Below are 16,985 nucleotides of genomic sequence, written 5' to 3' on the forward strand. Positions count from 1 at the left end.
AATACAGTTGGCTGACCAACTTTGAGCTCTTGAATCCTCTAAGCTGCAGCACTAGACACTAGTTACCATACCGGTAATATGGTATTTGAACCATTATTGTCTTTAATGAGCTAGTTTATTTCCTTGTGTTTCTCATTTTAAATGTACAACATTAATTATTAAATGCAACTGTTCTCGTGTGCCAGTGAAACATAATAATATGCAGTTTTAAGCCATGACTTCAAGGACATTGATAAGATGTGTCCAAATGACACCTTATTTCCTACATAATGCACTGCTTTTGACCAGAGCCCTATGGGCCCTGGTCCAAAGTAGTGCACTATATAGGGAATAGGGTTCCATTTGGTACACAGCCATAGTTATATTGTATGTATTGCTGTCTACCTCTACATAAATTGCAAACAACCTGTGACTTTTGGAAAACGTGCACAATGGTCCCATGCTTTCTCAATAGCAGCCTCTCTCGCTCTCTGTCTCTCAATTCAACTCAATTCAAAGGGCTTTATTGGCATGGGAAACGTATGTTTACATTGCCAAAGCAAGTGAAACAGATAATAAACAAAAATCAGAAATTAGCAGTAACATTACATTTACAAAAGTTTCAAAGGAATAGAGACATTCAAAATGTTATATTATGGCTATATGTACAGTGTTGTAACAATGTGCAAATAGTTGAAGTACAAAACTGAAAATAAATAAACGGATAAATATGGGTTGTATTTACAATGGTGTTTGTGATTCACAGGTTGCCCTTTTCTTGTGGCAACAGGTCACAAATATTGCTGCTGTGATGGATCACTGTGGTATTTCACCTAATAAAAATGTGATTTGTTTTCCAATTCTTTGTGGGTCTGTGTAATCTGAAGGTAATATGTGTTTCTAATATGGCAGCCTCTCTCAATTGCAAGGCTGTTCCCACTGAGTCTGTACATAGTCAAAGCTTTTCTTAATTTTGGGCCAGTCACAGTGGCCAGGTATTCTGCCACTGTGTACTCTCTGTTTAGGGCCAAATAGCATTCCAGTTTGCTCAGTTTTTGTATTATTTCTTTCCAATTTGTCAAGTAATGATCTTTTTGTTTTCTCATGATTCGGTTAGGTCTAACTTGGCTTATACAGGAGGTATTTTACTAATAGTTTTTTTAATGGTATAATTCCCCTCTCGCTTTGTGCTGGCAGTGCTGCTGATTTTGTGAAGAAGGTCCACTACAGACTGGGAACTGGATATATCTGAGGAAATCCATTATTATTGGCTATTGTTGGTTATATCTAACTTTTCATTACAATGAAGAACACCATTTTTTATTAAGAAGCTGCTGCGCTCATTTCTTTTAGGTACTATACTCAAGATGACAATATTGGTTAATGGCCAATATACATCATTTAAGTATTTGAGTCTCAAACAAGTCTCAGACTTGTCATGCAGGACTCCCTTGCTCTCAATGGGACACCCTCATAATATAAAGGTTTAAAAAAGTGTCGTTCGTTGTCGTTCGTTGTCTCTGATTGAGAATCATACTTAGGTAGCCTTTTCCCACCTGTGTTTTGTGGGTGATTATTTTCTGTTTTGCGCACCTTACAGGACTGTTTCGGTGTTCGTTTATTTTCATGTTGTTATTTTGTATTTTTCAGTGTTCAGTATAATAAATCATCATGAACACATACCACGCTGTGCATTGGTCCGACATTTCATACTCCTCGTCAGAGGAGGACGAAGAATATCGTTACATAAATACTTTAATCCATCTCTATTTCATGAATTTATTCATAGGTAAATAATAATTTAAGCTTTTTAAATTATTAATAAAAATCTGGTTTAAAATCAGAAAATGTATTTAATTGTTTATTTGCATATGATAGGCAAATTAAAAAATATATAACATTATTTATTATTTTATTTATTATTGACACCAAATTAATTTTACCCGCTAATATGAATATTGTCACGGCCGCCATTGAAGGAAGACCAACGAGCAGCGTGGTGAATATACATTACTTTTTATTTCGGAATGACACCAACAAAACAAGAAACAAACTGAACAACCGTGAAGCTTAGTGCAGCAAACAAAGTTAACTACCCACACTGAAGGAGGGAAAGGGCTACCTAAGTATGATTCCCAATCAGAGAGAACGATAGACAGCTGTCTCTGATTGAGAACCATACCCGGCCTAAACATTGAAATAAAGAAACATAGAAAACAAAACATAGAATGCCCACCCCACATCACACCCTGACCGAATGAAATAGAGAAATAAAACGGCTCTCTAAGGTCAGGGCGTGACAAATATTGTCTTTCGTTGTCTCTGATTGGGAATCATACTTAGGCAGCCTTTTTCCCACCTGTGTTTTGTGGGTAGTTGTTTTCTGTATACTATATGCACCTTACAGAACTGTTTTGTTTTTCCCTCTTGTTTATTTTTGTTCGAGTGTTTGCTGATCAAATAAAATCATGAACACTTCCCACGCTGCGCTTTGGTCCGATCCTCATTACGAAGAGAGCCCTTACAAATATTTTTGGAGGGAGAGTAGGCTATTTGCTTATAAATAGTGATTTTATCCACCAGTGGTGGAAAAAGTACCCAATTGTCGTACTCAAGTAAAAGTCACCCAGTAAAATACTACTTGAGTAACAGTCTAAAATGATTTGGTTTTAAATGTACGTACTTAAGTATTAAAACTAAATGTAAATGCAAAAATATACTAAGTATCAAAAGTAAAAGTATAAATCATTTTAAAGTAGACAGTAGAGAAGAATATGTTAGCTATTAAAATCTCTATTTTAGTAAGCTAGCTGTCTAGCTAACATTAGCCAGCTAGCTAGCTTTAAGGGTGTTTTTACATGAGTATAAAATTGTAAAAAAATAAAATACAAGTGTAGATTAATAGTGAAATGCTTACTTTACGGGCACTTACCAACAATGATAACTTGGCTATACACAGTCTTCACAAGGTTTTCACACACTGTTGCTGGTATTTTGGCCCATTCCTCCATGCAGATCTCCTCTAGAGCAGTGATGTTTTGGGGCTGTTGCTGGGCAACACGGACTTTCAACTCCCTCCAAAGATTTTCTATGGGGTTGAGATCTGGAGACTGGCTAGGCCACTCCAGGACCTTGAAATGCTTCTTACGAAGCCACTCCTTCGTTGCCCGGGCGGTGTGTTTGGGATCATTGTCATGCTGAAAGACCCAGCCACGTTTCATCTTCAATGCCCTTGCTGATGGAAGGAGGTTTTCACTAAAAATCTCACTATACATGGCCCCATTCATTCTTTCCTTTACACCGATCAGTCGTCCTGGTCCCTTTGCAGAAAAACAGCCTCAAAGCATGATGTTTCCACCCCCATGCTTCACAGTAGGTATGGTGTTCTTTGGATGCAACTCAGCATTCTTTGTCCTCCAAACACGGCGAGTTGAGTTTTTACCAAAAAGTTATATTTTGGTTTCATCTGACCATATGACATTCTCCCAATCTTCTTCTGGATCATCCAAATGCTCTCTAGCAAACTTCAGACGGGCCTGGACTTGTACTGGCTTAAGCAGGGGGACACGTCTGGCACTGCAGGATTTGAGTCCCTGGCGGCGTAGTGTGTTACTGATGGTAGGCTTTGTTACTTTGGTCCCAGCTCTCTGCAGGTCATTCATTAGGTCCCCCCGTGTGGTTCTGGGATTTCTGATCACCGTCCTTGTGATCATTTTGACCCCACGGGGTGAGATCTTGCGTGGAGCCCCAGATCGAGGGAGATTATCAGTGGTCTTGTATGTCTTCCATTTCCTAATAATTGCTCCCACAGTTGATTTCTTCAAACCAAGCTTCTTACCTATTGCAGATTCAGTCTTCCCAGCCTGGTGCAGGTCTACAATTTTGTTTCTGGTGTCCTTTGACAGCTCTTTGGTCTTGGCCATAGTGGAGTTTGGAGTGTAACTGTTTGATGTTGTGGACAGGTGTCTTTTATACTGATAACAAGTTCAAACAGGTGCCATTAATACAGGTTACGAGTGGAGGACAGAGGAGCCTCTTAAAGAAGAAGTTACAGGTCTGTGAGAGCCAGAAATCTTGCTTGTTTGTAGGTGACCAAATACTTATTTTCCACCATAATTTGCAAATAAATTCATTAAAAATCCTACAATGTGATTTTCTGGATTTTTTTTCTCATTTTGTCTGTCATAGTTGAAGTGTACCGATGATGAAAATTACATATGATGAAAATTACAGGCCTCTCATTTTTTTAAGTGGGAGAACTTGCATCTGTCTCCATCCAGCAGGTGGGCGTTTTTTCGTTGTTTTGCAAGAACAATTTGTATGGAGGTCAACAAAAGAGTTTCGATTTTTTTGGTCAACAACAAAATGTATGTCTTGTTTGCTACATTAGGTTAATTTGATCAAATATAAGTTTTGCAATACTTAAGTTGATACGTGTGTATTGATATAAACAGGACACGTGACATCCCGGGATCTTTGAGAAAAATCACTTTATATCGGAGTTGGCAGATGACGTCAACAACCTTCATCAAATATTTTAAAAAGATTACAATAATGAGATAATAATGCACCAATCTAAAGAAATCACAGGTGAGAGCTAGACAGCCCGACGTGCCGCTTTGTGGACAATGACTCCCATTGTTATGGTTCGTGTACACTAGCATGCGGGAAATTGCAGCTTTCCGCTTCCGCCGCCCAGAGTGGCTCGCTTGTGGGCGTGCTGGCAGCATATGGCAGCATATGGCATCATGTTCGATTGTGCATAAAGAATTCAGCATAGCAACTTTGTATCAAGGTCTAGTTATTAAATGGGTAAATAGTTTAATCCATTCTCCATTTCATGAATTAATTCACAGGTAAATAGTAATATGCTCTAAAGCGCTCTGGTGACAAACAAACTTTGCTGCTCTGTTTCCAATTGTCCACAAGGCTGGGGGAACGTATTCAAGTAAGTAAATACATTTAGAAAATGTTAAAAAAAAGATGTATTATTAGCTAACTAGCTACAGTCCAGGCTAACTCAAATGAACTGCTAATGTAGCTAGCTAGCTATCGAGCCAACTTTACATACTGTATAGCTAGCTAACTAAGTGAATTACATTTTACCAGCTACCTAACGTCATATTAGCTAGCTATCTTTATGTATTTATCACTGTAAAAAAAAACTATTCCAAACACATTTGTAGGTAGCTAGCTAAAAGCCATGGTGGAGGGTGAAAGGAGAGTGAGAGAGTAGGCTATTCTGGATAGGGCAGGTACTTTTGTGTAGTTCCAGTCCCTAGAAGTGAGGACAGAGATTATAGTTACATAATATTCAGGTTTAATTTTAGTATAATGAAGTCTGTTTCTTGTGAGGTTTTCTGTCCTCAGATGCAGAGAGCTGTGAAAGCCTGTCTGCAGAGGAAGAGTTCCCAATGAAGAGCAGTGGTTCTCAGTCCTGGTCCTCAAAGGGGTGCATGTTTTTGTTTTTGCCATAGCACTACACAGCTGGTTCAAATGATCAACTCATTATCAATTTTCAAGTGGTATTTATGTATTCATTTGTGATGCTTCCTTGACATGATCCTTCTATTGTCACATGCTACACATGCACTTGTGTGTGCACACGCTTTTTACTTCCGGCACCAACAGAGATGGCCGCCACGCTTTGCGTTCCTAGGAAACTATGCAGTTTTTTGTTTTTTTTACATGTTATTTCTTACATTGGTACCCCAGGAAGTCTTAGGTTTCATTACATACAGTCGGGAAGAACTACTGAATATAAGAGCAACGTCAACTCACCATCAGTACGACCAGGAATATAACTTTCCCGAAGCGGATCCTGTGTTCTGCCTTTCACCCAGGACAACGGAATGGATCCCAGCCTGCGACCCAAAAACAAAGACGTCGTAAAAGAGGGAAACGAAGCGGTCTTCTGGTCAGGCTCCGGAGACGGGCACATCGCGCACCACTCCCTAGCATTCTTCTCGCCAGTGTCCAGTCTCTTGACAACAAGGTTGATGAAATCCGAGTAAGGGTAGCATTCCAGAGGGACATCAGCGACTGTAACGTTCTTTGCTTCACGGAAACATGGCTCACTCGAGAGACACTAACGGAATCGGTGCAGCCAGCTGGTTTCTTCACGCATCGCGCTGACAGAAATAGTTTATTTCTGGTAAGAAGAGGGGCGGGGGCGTATGCCTTATGGTTAACGAGACGTGGTGTGGTCACAACAACATACAGGAACTCAAGTCCTTCTGTTCACCTGATTTAGAATTCCTCACAATCAAATGTCGACCGCATTATCTACCAAGGGAATTCTCTTCGATTATAATCACAGCCGTATATATTGCCCCCCAAGCAGACACATCAATGGCTCTGAACAAACTTTATTTGACTGGAAACCACATATCCTGAGGCTGCATTCATTGTAGCTGGGGATTTTAACAAGACTAATCTGAAAACAAGACTCCCTAAATTGTATCAGCATATTGATTGCGCAACCAGGGCTGGTAACACCTTGGATCATTGCTATTCTAAATTCCGCGACGCATATAATGCCCTCCCCCGCCACTTTTTCGGAAAAGCTGACCACGACTCCATTTTGATGCTCCCTGCCTACAGACAGAAGCTAAAACAAGAAGCTCTTACGCTCAGGTCTGTTCAACGCTGGTCCGACCAATCTGATTCCACGCTCCAAGACTGCTTCCATCACATGGACTGGGATATGTTTCGCACTGCGTCCAACAACAACATTGACGAATACGCTGATTCGGTGAGCGAGTTCATTAGAAAGTGCATTGAAGATGTCGTTCCCATTGCAACAATTAAAACATTCCCAAACCAGAAACCATGGATTGATTGCAGCATTCGTGTGAAACTGAAAGCGTGAACCACTGCTTTTAACCAGGGCAAGGTGACCGGAAACATGACCTAATACAAACAGTGTAGCTATTCCCTCCGCAAGGCAATCAAACAAGCTAAGCGTCAGTATAGAGACAAAGTAGAGTCGCAATTCAACGGTTCAGACACAAGAGGTATGTGACAGGGTCTACAGTCAATCACGGATTACAAAAAGAAAACCAGCCCTGTCACGGACCAGGATGTCTTGCTCCCAGGCAGACTAAATAACTTTTTTGCCCGCTTTGAGGACAATACAGTGCCACTGACACGGCCCGCAACCAAAACATGCGGACTCTCTTTCACTGCAGCCGATGTGAGTAAAACATTTAAATGTGTTAACCCTCGCAAGGCTGCAGGTCCAGACGGCATCCCCAGTCGCGTCCTCAGAGCATGGGCAGACCAGCTGGCTGGTGTGTTTACGGACATATTCAATCAATCCTTATCCCAGTCTGCTGTTCCCACATGCTTCAAGAGGGCCACCATTGTCCCTGTTCCCAAGAAAGCTAAGGTAACTGAGCTAAACGAGTAGCACTCACTTCCGTCATCATGAAGTGCTTTGAGAGACTTGTCAAGGACCATATCACCTCCACCCTAACTGACAACCTAGATCCACTCCAATTTGCTTACCGCCTAAATAGTTCCACAGACGATGCAATCTCAACCACTGCACACTGACCTAACCCATCTGGACAAGAGGAATACCTATGTGAGAATGCTGTTCATCGACTACAGCTCAGCATTTAACACCATAGTACCCTCCAAACTCGTCATCAAGCTCGAGACCCTGGGACAACACTACAGTGGTAGGCTTGATTACCAACAACGACGAGACGGCCTACAGGGAGGAGGTGAGGGCCCTCAGAGTGTGGTGTCAGGAAAATAACCTCACACTCAACGTCAACAAGACTAAGGAGATGATTGTGGACTTCAGGAAACAGCAGAGGGAGCACCCCCCTATCTACATTGATGGGACAGTAGTGGAGAGGGTAGTAAGTTTTAAGTTCCTCGGCGTACACATCACAGACAAACTGAATTGGTCCACCCACACAGACAGCATCGTGAAGAAGGCGCAGCAGCGCCTCTTCAACCTCAGGAGGCTGAAGAAATTTGGCTTGTCAACAAAAGCACTCACAAACATCTACAGATGCACAATCGAGAGCATCCTGTCGGGCTGTATCACCGCCTGGTACGGCAACTGCTCCGCCCACAACTGTAAGGCTCTCCAGAGGGTAGTGAGGTCTGCACAACGCATCACTTAGGGCAAACTACCTGCCCTCCAGGACACCTACACCACCCAATGTCCTAGGAAGGCCATAAAGATCATCAAGGACAACAACCGCCCGAGCCACTGCCTGTTCACTCCGCTATCATCCAGAAGGCGAGGTCAGTACAGGTGCATCAAAGCAGGGACCGAGAGACTGAAAAACAGCTTCTATCTCAATTCCATCAGACTGTTAAACAGCCACCACTAACATTGAGTGGCTGCTGCCAACACACTGACTCAACTCCAGCCACTTTAATAATGGGAATTGATGGAAATTGTAAATTTTGTTGTTCCTCAAGGTTCCATTTTAGGACCACTATTGTTTTCACTATATATTTTACCTCTTGGGGATGTCATTCGAAAACATAATATTAACTTTCACTGTTATGCGGATTACACACAGCTGTACATTTCAATGAAACATGGCGAAGCCCCAAAATTGACCACGCTAGAAGCATGTGTTTCAGACATAAGGAAGTGGATGGCTGCAAACTTTCTACTTTTAAACTCGGACAAAACAGAGATGCTTGTTCTAGGTCCCAAGAAACAAAGAGATCTTCTGTTGAATCTGACAATTAATCTTAATGGTTGTACAGTCATCTCAAATAAAACTGTGAAGGACCTTGGCGTTACTCTGGACCCTGATCTCTCTTTTGAAGAACATATCAAGACTGTTTCAAGGACAGCTTTTTTCCATCTACGTAACATTGCAAAAATCAGAAACTTTCTGTCCAAAAATGATGCAGAAAAATTAATCCATGCTTTTGTCACTTCTAGGTTAGACTACTGCAATGCTCTACTTTCCGGCTACCCGGATAAAGCACTAAATAAACTTCAGTTAGTGCTAAATACGGCTGCTAGAATCCTGACTAGAACCAAAAAATGCGATCATATTACTCCAGTGCTAGCCTCCCTACACTGGCTTCCTGTCAAAGCAAGGGCTGATTTCAAGGTTTTACTGCTAACCTACAAAGCATTACATGGGCTTGCTCCTACATATCTCTCTGATTTGGTCCTGCCGTACATACCTACACGTACGCTACGGTCACAAGACGCAGGCCTCCTAATTGTCCCTAGAATTTCTAAGCAAACAGCTGGAGGCAGGGCTTTCTCCTATAGAGCTCCATTTTTATGGAACGGTCTGCCTACCCATGTCAGAGACGCAAACTCGGTCTCAACCTTTAAGTCTTTACTGAAGACTCATCTCTGAGTCACTGGCTTACTGGGGCTCTCTCATGCCATCCCTGGAAGGGGTGCGTCACCTGAGTGGGTTGATTCACTGATGTGATCTTCCTGTCTGGGTTGGCGCCCCCCCTTGGGTTGTGCCATGGCGGAGATCTTTGTGGGCTATACTCAGCCTTGTCTCAGGATGGTAAGTTGGTGGTTGAAGATATCCCTCTAGTGGTGTGGGGGCTGTGCTTTGGCAAAGTAGGTGGGGTTATATCCTTCCTGTTTGGCCCTGTCCGGGGGTGTCCTCGGATGGGGCCACAGTGTCTCCTGACCCCTCCTGTCTCAGCCTCCAGTATTTACGCTGCAGTAGTTTATGTGTCGGGGGGCTAGGGTCAGTTTGTTATATCTGGAGTACTTCTCCTGTCCTAATCGGTGTCCTGTGTGAATTTAAGTGTGCTCTCTCTCCTTCTCTCTTTCTCTCTCTCTCTCGGAGGACCTGAGCCCTAGGACCATGCCCCAGGAATACCTGACATGATGACTCCTTGCTGTCCCCAGTCCACCTGGCCGTGCTGCTGCTCCAGTTTCAACTGTTCTGCCTTATTATTATTGGACCATGCTGGTCATTTATGAACATTTGAACATCTTGGCCATGTTCTGTTATAATCTCCACCCGGCACAGCCAGAAGAGGACTGGCCACCCCACATAGCCTGGTTCCTCTCTAGGTTTCTTCCTAGGTTTTGGCCTTTCTAGGGAGTTTTTCCTAGCCACCGTGCTTTTACACCTGCATTGCTTGCTGTTTGGGGTTTTAGGCTGGGTTTCTGTACAGCATTTTGAGATATCAGCTGATGTACGAAGGGCTATATAAATACATTTGATTTGATTTGATTTTGTTATGTTTTTTCTCTCCTTTGCACCCAATATCTCTACTTGCACATTCATCTTCTGCTCATCTATCCACTCCAGTGTTTAATTGCTAAATTGTAATTACTTCACCACTACGGCCTATTTATTGTCTTACCTCCCTAATCTTACCTCCTTTGCACACACTGTATATAGATTGTCTATTGTGCTATTGTGTTATTGACTCTGTTTGTTTATTCCATGTGTAGGGTGAAGAGACATGTAAATTGTCAGTATATCCATAATTTTTGCCTCCATTGAAAATTAATAGGAAGTGTTGTATCAACGCGCGTTGCAGCCCCCTTATGTACAAATGCCATATATGTGGTTGATTGTTGATTGTGATAAATGTAAAACTGTTATAGATTGTAATTACACAATTGTACCCCAACCTCAGTCACAGCTGTATGTCACGTTATGTAACACTGTAATTTGCTGTACCTGACCATGTAATGACAATACTGTATTTGTCTTTGTCAATAGTTTCTCTTAATGCTAGGGGGTTACGAAACAATGTGAAGCGCCAGGCCTTCTTTTTATTTGCTAAACAATTTCAAACAGATTTTTGCTTTTTCAAGTCTCATTCAATTTCGGCTGATGCCAACTTCTGGGGATCACAGTGGGGCAACGATATTTGGCTTCCCATGGATCTGAACACTCCGCTGGTGTCACTACAATGAAAAACACCTTTGGTGGTAATATTCTACACTCGGAAAGTGACCCCTTTGGTCACTTTATTTGTCTTGTGATCAGTTACAATGACATTACGCTCATTACTGTAAACTTCTACGGGTACATCACCAAACATGAGAATGATGAGTTGCTTGAATCTATAGAGAAACATATACAGTGCCTTGCGAAAGTATTCGGCCCCCTTGAACTTTGCGACCTTTTGCCACATTTCAGGCTTCAAACATAAAGATATAAAACTGTATTTTTTTGTGAAGAATCAACAACAAGTGGGACACAATCATGAAGTGGAACGACATTTATTGGATATTTCAAACTTTTTTAACAAATCAAAAACTGAAAAATTGGGCGTGCAAAATTATTCAGCCCCCTTAAGTTAATACTTTGTAGCGCCACCTTTTGCTGCGATTACAGCTGTAAGTCGCTTGGGGTATGTCTCTATCAGTTTTGCACATCGAGAGACTGAATTTTTTTCCCATTCCTCCTTGCAAAACAGCTCGAGCTCAGTGAGGTTGGATGGAGAGCATTTGTGAACAGCAGTTTTCAGTTCTTTCCACAGATTCTCGATTGGATTCAGGTCTGGACTTTGACTTGGCCATTCTAACACCTGGATATGTTTATTTTTGAACCATTCCATTGTAGATTTTGCTTTATGTTTTGGATCATTGTCTTGTTGGAAGACAAATCTCTGTCCCAGTCTCAGGTCTTTTGCAGACTCTTTTGCAGTCTTTTGTGTCTCCCAGGTGGCTTGTGGCAAACTTTAAACAACACTTTTTATGGATATCTTTAAGAAATGGCTTTCTTCTTGCCACTCTTCCATAAAGGCCAGATTTGTGCAATATACGACTGATTGTTGTCCTATGGACATAGTCTCCCACCTCAGCTGTAGATCTCTGCAGTTCATCCAGAGTGATCATGGGCCCCTTGGCTGCATCTCTGATCAGTCTTCTCTTTGTATGAGCTGAAAGTTTAGAGGGACGGCCAGGTCTTGGTAGATTTGCAGTGGTCTGATACTCCTTCCATTTCAATATTATCGCTTGCACAGTGCTCCTTGGGATGTTTAAAGCTTGGGAAATATTTTTGTATCCAAATCCGGCTTTAAACTTCTTCACAACAGTATCTCGGACCTGCCTGGTGTGTTCCTTGTTCTTCATGATGCTCTCTGCGCTTTTAACGGACCTCTGAGACTATCACAGTGCAGGTGCATTTATACGGAGACTTGATTACACACAGGTGGATTGTATTTATCATCATTAGTCATTTAGGTCAACATTGGATAATTCAGAGATCCTCACTGAACTTCTGGAGAGAGTTTGCTGCACTGAAAGTAAAGGGGCTGAATAATTTTGCACGCCCAATTTTTCAGTTTTTGATTTGTTAAAAAAGTTTGAAATATCCAATAAATGTCATTCCACTTCATGATTGTGTCCCACTTGTTGATTCTTCACAAAAAAATACAGTTTTATATCTTTATGTTTGAAGCCTGAAATGTGGCAAAAGGTCGCAAAGTTCAAGGGGGCCGAATACTTTCGCAAGGCACTGTACTTCATTGGTTATCTACATTTCCCAATGTGTTATTATTAATAGGAGGGGACAATAACATTACTATAGATAATTCAACTGATAGATGGCCCCCAGGTAGGCCAACCAATCAGAATTTGGGTTTAATACTTTTATAGAAAAGTTTGATCTTACTGACATATGGAGAGAGAGGTTTCCGGCTGACAGATCATCCACTTGGAGTAACAAAACAGGCTCCAGACAATCCAGAATAGGTTTTTGGCTTATATCCAAATGTATTGATAGTGAGTGTGTTACTACAAATATTTGTACCACTCCCCTCACAGACCATAGCGCCATTTACATTGATATTAAAATATTTACCCCTGATACTAACCTTGGTAGAGCATCCTACTGGAAGCTAAATAGCTCATTGTAGAGTCTATCAAACATCTAAAGAACAATAAATCACCAGGTGTTGATGGAATTACATCAGAATTTGACAAATTATTTTTTGAACAAGTAGCTCCCTTCCTATTTGAAGTATTTTTTTAGAGAGTATTAAAAACAATGTTCTCCCTCCTACAATGAGTCAGGGGTTAATAACTCTGATACCTAAGCCTAAAAAATAAGCATTGCTCATCGATAACTACCGTCCAATTTGTCTTCTTAATAATGACTAAGATATTAGCCTTACTACTTGCAAAAATAATTTAAGTCCTGAATGCAGTCATTGAAGAAACACAATCTGGCTTCATGAGGAACAGACATATTTCTAACAATGTCAGACTAGTATTAGACATACTTGACTACTCAGACCTAATAACCAAGGATAGCTTCATATTATTTTTTTGATTTTTATAAAGCATTTGACACAGTAGAGCATCAGTTCCTCTTCCACTCCCTTGAGACTTGGCTTTGGGATTTTTTCTGTAAGGCTATTAAGACTCTATACAAATGGTAACAGCTCTATCAAATTGAAATATGGCACCTCACCTAGTATTGAGTTAAAGAGAGGAATTAGGCAAGGTTGTTCTATCTCGCCATACCTGTTTTTATTAATCACCCAACTTCTTGCAAATTGTTTAAATAATAGTCCTGCAATGTATTTCCATAGCTGGTAAAGAAATTGTTGTAAGCCAGCTGGCTGACGATACTACACTTTTTCTGAAAGATGCTAACCAAATTCCCATATCGAACAATGTGATACAATCCTTTTCCAAAGAGTCTGGTATATATCTTAACATTAATAAATGTGAACTCATGACTGTCACGATCGTCGTATGAAGCGGACCAAAATGCATCGTGGTATATGTTCATGATGAGGAAGCTATAATGAGAACTGTGCTGACACAAGCAACTAACATAGACAATCACCCACAAACAAACAGTGAAACCCAGGCTACCTAAGTATGATTCTCAATCAGAGACAACTAATGACACCTGCCTCTGATTGAGAACCATACTAGGCCGAAACATAGAAATCCCCAAATCATAGAAAAACAAACATAGACTGCCCACCCCAACTCACGCCCTGACCATACTAAATAATGACAAAACAAAGGAAATAAAGGGTCAGAACGTGACAGTACCCCCCCCAAAGGTGCGGACTCCGGCCGCAAAACCTGAACCTATAGGGGAGGGTCTGGGTGGGCGTCTGTCCGCGGTGGCAGCTCTGGCGCGGGATGTGGACCCCACTTCAACAGTCTTTCTCCTCCGCCTCCGTGGCATCCTAAACACGGCGATCCTCGCCGCCGACCTCGGACTGGGGACCCTAGAAATGTGTCCCGAATGGACGGGAGATTCCGGCAGCGCCGGGGTGAAGGATGACTCCAGCAGCGCCGGACAGACGGGAGACTCCGGCTGCGCTGGAGAGGAGGAAGGCTCTGGCAGCGCTGGACTGAGGGGCTCTGGCGCCTCTGGACTGAGGGGCTCTGGCGCCTCTGGACTGAGGGGCGGAAGCTCTGGTAGCGCCGGACAGGCGGGAGCACCTGTATTGATGGGACAGAGAGACAGCCTGGTGCGGGGTGCCGGCACTGGTGGTACCGGGCTGGGGACACGCACCTCAGGGTGAATGCCTTGCATACTACGCCAAATCAACTGCTCTCTCTCTTCACACTCCCTCAATTCTATTAACACCTCCTCGAGTGTCTCCTCATCTCCCATCCGTTCACTCTCCTCCATTCTGTCCAATAACTCCTCGACCCTCTCAGACTCAGCCCTCAGCTTCGCCGACAGCTCCGATAACATCCATGGCTCCTTACGGTAAACAGGGGGAGTTGGCTCAGGTCTGGCTCCTGACTGCCACACTCTCCCTGTGCCCCCCCCCCCCAATACATTTTTGGGGCTGCCTCTCGGGCTTCCAGCCGCTCTGCCATGTCAGCTCCTCATAATGCCGCCTCTCTGCTTTCGCTGCCTCCAGCTCGGCTTTGGGGCGGCAATATTCCCCTGGCTCTGCCCAGGGTCTTTTCCCGTCTAGGATCTCCTCCCAAGTCCACTTTTCCAAATAGTGCTGCCTCTCCCATTGCTGCTGCTGTTGCTCCTGCTGCTGCTGCTTCTCCTGCTGCACCTGTTGCTTCTCCTGCTGCTGCTTTTGCTGCTGCCTCCGTTTACCACGCCGCTTGGTCCTTGGTTGGTGGGTGATTCTGTCGTCGCATGAAGCGGACCAAAATGCACATGTGTTCATGATGATTTTTTCATTAAAAAAAGCACTGAACACTGAATACAAACTATACAAAACAATAAACGAATAACGACCGTGAAGCTATAATGAGAACTATGCTGACACAAGCAACTAACATAGACAATCACCCACAAACAAACAGTGAAACCCAGGCTACCTAAGTATGATTCTCAATCAGAGACAACTAATGACACCTGCCTCTGATTGAGAACCATACTAGGCCGAAACATAGAAATCCCCAAATCATAGAAAAACAAACATAGACTGCCCACCCCAACTCACGCCCTGACCATACTAAATAACGACAAAACAAAGGAAATAAAGGTCAGAACGTGACTGTGACACCTTGTGTGTGACACATATTATGGTATTCCAGTAAAAGAAGAACTTACATGTTTAGGCATAACCATTACAAAGGATCAGAAGTCTAGAGGCTTACTAAATATTAACCCTCTTATTAAAAAACCCCAGAGGAAGCTAAATCAATGGCTACAGAGGGACTTATCTTTAAAAGGAAGAGTCCTAATAACCAAGGCTGAAGGTATCTCTTGACTAACATACGGCGCTCTATCTTTATATCTTGACGGTAAAATAAGCAAGGAGATAGACCAGATGCTTTTCAACTTTCTGTGGAGAAACCGTACCCATTACATTAGGAAAACTGTTGTAATGAACACTTATGAGAATGTTGGGCTGAATTTTCTGGACGTTACTACCTTAAATAATAGTTTTAATATCAATTGGATAAAATAATTCTTAAGAAGACCCACTTCTATCTGGAATTTTATTCCTCATCGTGTCTTCTCTACTTTTGGTGACCTTAACTTCATGTTGGTTTGTAATTATAATATTCCCAAAGTTCCAGTGAAAGTTTCTGCTTTTCATCAGCAGGTTTTCTTGTCATGGTCCTTGTCATGGACATAATTTTTCTCCACACATATTATATGGAATAATCGGGATATATTGTATAAAAATACTTCTTTGTTTTTAGAATATTGGTTCCGAATTAAAACCTATTGGTGAGCCAACTGGTAAATGCAGTGGGTATTTTACTCAGTTATAAGGAAGTCTTATCACTTTACAAGGTCCCTGTAACACCTAAAGATTTTGCAATTGTTTTAGATGCCATTCCCTCAGGTGTTGCTTTATTATTCAGGAGCGTGTCCAGACCTGACCCTCAGAGCCTACCTTCTGTTGACCCTGTTGACTCATCAGTAGGAAAGATTTGTTCTCTTTTGGTCCATTCAACAACAGAGCGATACGAACGTTGTTTCAGCAGGATGTCATGTCATGGAATAGATTTATTGATAATATCTGTTGGAAAAAAATTTGGCGGTTGCCACAAACATACCTACTTGTTAACAAAATTAAGGAAGTTTCCTTTAAAATTGTTCATAAATATTATCCTGCCAACCACTATATGAAGAAGTTTAAGGAAAACATTAACTCAAATTGCTCCTTTTGTAATGACCACCCAGAAACAGTGTTGCATCCTTTTTGGCATTGTATTCATGTAAGAAAACTGTGGCAAGACATCAGTAGATTTATAATTGAACACATTTATGAAGGTCTATTGTGGAGAGATGTACACTATCGTGGAGAGATATACTGCTTGGATTCTTTACCTACGATAGGAATAAGCTGAAACATTTTTATGTAATTAATTTAATTATTCTTTTGGTCCAATTTCATATTCACAAATGTAAATTTACAAACAAAAAAACAAATTTTCTTACCCTACAAAAAGCAATTGAACTTGCTTGAAAATTGAATACTCTACTAACAAAAAAGCTGTTAGAATTATAAGTGTATGTATGTCCCTTAAGGTCCTTGTGTAATGTGATATTGTACCCCCTAGCTCAATTGTCCATTGTATATTATCCATGTATACTCGTGTTCCCTCATGTACTTCCTGT

Source organism: Oncorhynchus mykiss, chromosome 1, assembly GCF_013265735.2.
Source record: "Oncorhynchus mykiss isolate Arlee chromosome 1, USDA_OmykA_1.1, whole genome shotgun sequence".
Classification (NCBI taxonomy): domain Eukaryota; kingdom Metazoa; phylum Chordata; class Actinopteri; order Salmoniformes; family Salmonidae; genus Oncorhynchus; species Oncorhynchus mykiss.